Genomic DNA, 4,802 nt, shown 5'->3' on the forward strand with positions numbered 1-4,802 from the left:
CTCTGAGTCCCAGAATCAGTTTTGTCACCTTTATAAAATATAATGCGTACATTTTTTTTCAGATCCAGACAATGTTTTCAAATTTTACCCAAAATTTTGATCAAAAACTTTATCCGATATAAAGCTGAGTCCATTTGGTCTAAAATTATTTTAAAAATACAGAAAAACTCATAAAAATTGGTAAAATATTGCACTAAAAGTTTGACGGGATTAATAACAGCTCTCAAAGGGTTAATACGGCCGCTATGGCCTTACTAAAGTAAAGTGTTAGTTAAGCAAATCGCTGAATTGGTTGGAATTATTACGCTCATATTGCTTCAGCAGGCGGGAAAAGTAGAACGGTTAACAACCGGATGTCAGCATTGAGCAGCCGACTGCCATAGAAAGTCTTGAGATTTGAAGGAATAATTTCATTTTTCGAGGGCGAGTCAAAGGGGTCAAAAGTTAGATAATTCTAGCTATAAAGATACATAATGCTAGGGATATGTCAGAAATGTATGCATATGTTGGGAATATGACAAACAACTGAACATTGTGGAAGTTAGAAAAAAGTAAAGAAATCTTCACAGGCATAGCAGAATTTTAGATTAATTCATATTCAAACAGTTCTCAGCTCACTTTGAAGACTATTCTGTGGACAACTTGAAATGTATGCATATAAAGAGGAATTGACTGTATCAAAAGACAGACTAGCAACTCTGATCATTTAGAGTCTCGATATAGCTTGAATTAAAGGATGATAATTACATATACATAAATATTATTTTATTAATTAATCATTATACCAACCTTTCAAAAGTATTGACGTTGTTTTTCACATACGTCAATTCCCCGTTTCGTCCATTTCATCCCGTACAAAATCGAAAGCTCTTTTACCACTCAAAGTAAACATATACATATGCTACATTCTGTTTTCAGGGCTGATGGGCCGGTGTTCTAAAACTCTACGACAGTGACCCTTCAAAAGGTCACCAGCTTTGTGATAGGGTCAACTTACATCACGGTTACTCCTCAGCTTCGCCAGCTAAGGGTGTTTCTCCGGGCAGAGACCTTCCCTCGAGAAAACGTTGGTTAGGGAGACTGTGCTTATCCCAATAAGCCAATCCGTGCGAACCGGACGTTGATGTCAAAATACACTTGCATCGACGGACATAATTACTGCAATAACCTGATTGCGTCTCTGGCATTGACAATAGCAACGCAACGTGGACTGTACTCCACCCAATGGGACAATCTCATTTTTACACGCTATGCTATGCTTGAAGCAAGCATATCACAAATAATTACAATGGTCGTCCTAAACAATACACAGTAAAGGGGGATGACCATCTAATGTCTGTACTTAAACCATAGACAATAGAGAAACTGTCTATGCTTCAACCCATACTTTTTTTTCTTATAAAAGTTTACGCATGGCAGAACAAAAGCATGCATATCCGAGCATTATCTTCTGAGCGAATCTATTCTATGCACTGGAATAAATGCAAGATGCTATTGTTGAAGGGGCAATCAACATTTACGTAATATTCATGTCGTTCGTGACATTGTCTCCTGGTCGGCGCTCAAGATTCAGTACTATACGGATCCTAAGGCTGTATTTTGAAGAATCAAGATTTGTATAATATACTTGGCTGATACCAAGTAGGATATAAGAAATTGGATACGCGGCCTGAAAATGAAACTTGAGCTCCAGCCAGCCTATTGCTCATAAAACTCTTGTACTTTCCTTCATTATCAGGAAAAGTGTGATGACCATGAATTTTATTCGGTATCGAATTTCCAGTCTGATTGTCATGTATTCGAAATTTGAAGGGGCACTGTTCACAGGGCAACTCGGAGGGTGCGAGGGGGGGGGGGGGCGACAGTTTGATTTCATAGAAAAAAAGCGACAGTTTGATTTCAAAGAAAACAACAAGGCGGAGCACGTCCCATCACCACGAGTTTTTGTTTTTAAAAATAAACCCAACTAACCAAACATTTAGAAAAGGAACACTTATTCCATGTACATGTAGTTCTGTTTACTTTTGAAAATGACACCAACAGTACCCGAAGAACATCAACAAGTATGTCGCCCACTGTGGTGCTGGGAACCACACTGCTTGTCACTTGACAGATTTTCTTTTTCATTCTTGCCCGGCGTTACACATTGAAATAAACATTGATGTCGAAGCTTTGAATTGAATCACGATGATTAGTTCATGCGATATGCCACCACTGAGATGTAGTATTTTTAGAAAATATATGTTCAACGTCGACAATGCAAACACGTGGTTGTCCTCGGCTTGGATGAGCGTACACCCCACACAAGAAAAGCTACGGAACCCCCCCCCCCACAGACAGACAGACAGGCAGACACACACACCAACCGGCAATCAGCATATCTCAGTTTGTAAGTTCCATCCGATTAGCATGGTAATCGTTTATTTATTTTTCAATAACAAAGTAAATGATACAGTACAATACTTCAGCAATGTTCATATCGAGCGATAAAATTGATATGAAAATGGCCAACAATCACAGCTTATTCAAAAGACGTTTGTTGGCTTGTATTGATGGGGACAGAGTTCCCAATAAAACCATGCGTAAAGATAAACATCACTGTATACGAATGCAGGATAAGACATTTTTCTGTAATTCGTTTTTGTTATCCTAAAACACATTACATCAAAAGCTTCGGCAAACAAACGTAGAGGTTTTTCCCCCGATGGATACGCCATATTTACATGACATATCACAACCAGGTCATTGTCCGCTCACACGGCTCGTTAGCCAGACAGGAGTCCAGCTGCCCGGAGCGGAGACCTTGGCAAGCGAAGATGCAACCAGGTGAGCAACACTGAATCCAGATCCGCTGTTACGGTAGAATGCGCCTCCGGGACAGATACTCAGATATTCACACTTTCACAATTCTTTTCTTACCACTTGATGGGGCTCATTTTAAAGCTCTTGGAGTAAAAAAAATTGACTGTCTCAGTTTTTCGAAAATCCGACATTTTATTTTTGTCCATCTAGAGTTAAAACAGCGATAACGGCCATTTTGAATTTGAAATATATGTAAATCTTGGGTAAATTATTTCTCTTGTAGCAATATTTGCAAGGTGACCCCGATTTTCATTCTTGATTTTGAAAGAGAATGCTTGAAAGTTTGAGCAAAAGTTTGTCTTTCACTTTCTAGGCGCATACTACTTCAACGCGGATCAACGTGTCATAATCCCCACTGACTTACGACAAATGCAGATCATAGTTTTTCTTCTTTATGCTGATTTTTATCTTATTTTGATAACCTTTTCCAAGATCAAATAGCTATTCCTTTGAGATAAACCAAAGAGCAGTGATGAATCAATGGCTGTATTGCTTTTCTTGCATGTTTGGACTTCAAATTTTACGTTACGAAATACAGAGTTGCATTCCAAATAATGGACAAATTGATACATCTATAGCGCCTTGGAGACGAATGAAATCCCCGAAACATCTGAATTTGTACGATGAAACTTGCGAAAAGGGTAAACTAGTAACCATAGCAACACATTGGAAAATGAAAGTGATTCATCACAGCTTCCGTAGTAAATTTTGTTAGGCCTACATCTATGTAAAAATACTTGAACGACAAGCTTATGTTTTGTTTAGGCCTATATATAATCAACTGGATCATATGATAACAACTGCCATTGCTGAAATTAGGCCCTATATATAATTTTTTATGGCAATGTCTCGAACAACGAAATTGTGAATTCAAAATCTACAAGCTTGGTAGGTGTCAATTAGAAAACGAGACAGACCCATATCCGGTTGAAACAACTGGCTTACTGTTACTCGCAGTTGTCATGGTTTTCCAATATAGTAAGGTCCACATTCAACGTTCACCCACGCAAAAGCGATACTGAATTTTAAAAAGCCTCTTTGCACCGTAATTTAAGACTGAGCCCTTAGTGTAGTTTAAGACCAGCATTTCAAGAATTCAGATATTTTTAAATGATAAAGTTAGAAAGTAAGTGGCTCGCTATTTCTCATCAAAACACGGTCCTAACCTTCCACAATATACAAAGTAAACGACATCATTTACCGCGCACGTTCGATAAAACTGGCCATGTGCACAATGCTATGTGCTCCCGGCGTTACGAACTCCATAACCCCGGGAACACACCGCACCGCGCGCAGGGTTAATTCGCATGCCTTTTTCGTGTGGTCTGTCTTTGTGGATTTAACAAAAATGTACATTCGAAAGGCGCTTGAATTCATTCAGTTATAGATGTAGGGAATTAGGGGTGATGTCCCATTGACACACAGCTTACCCGTTTGCATCGCTTGCCAGGGCTACACGTATGTTGTTGGTAACTAAATTTAGGCCCACATACAAGTAAACGCTGAGCATTCATTGCTGACACATCCGCATCATCTGGTAGGCATTCGCCCAACTCACTTACTTGCAAAAGGGCACCACAATAAATCCAATCAATTGAAAGAGCATTTGCAGTCAAAAACTCGAGCCTACATCGTCTAACCGTTCCGACTGCCGACAATTTACACTCACGGACAGGTGGTCTCCGAAGAGACTGGCCTACTATAGTAACTGGTGACGTCATTAGGAGGTAAGCTGAGGACCGATTACTGCTTCAAAGCAGTCTTGTCAGTGCATGAAATTAATATAGTCCCCCTGTTCGTCCCATTTTCGCCTGATAAAGACCATTTTCTTTGAATAATGAAATTATTCTTTGAAGTTTGAAAAAAGAATAATGTAAGTTGAGTGTAGTGTCGAAGTAAACAGAAACCAATGCTGGATTTCTCTTTGCGACGCGCATTGA

This window comes from Ptychodera flava, chromosome 17, assembly GCF_041260155.1.
Source record: "Ptychodera flava strain L36383 chromosome 17, AS_Pfla_20210202, whole genome shotgun sequence".
Lineage (NCBI taxonomy): Eukaryota > Metazoa > Hemichordata > Enteropneusta > Ptychoderidae > Ptychodera > Ptychodera flava.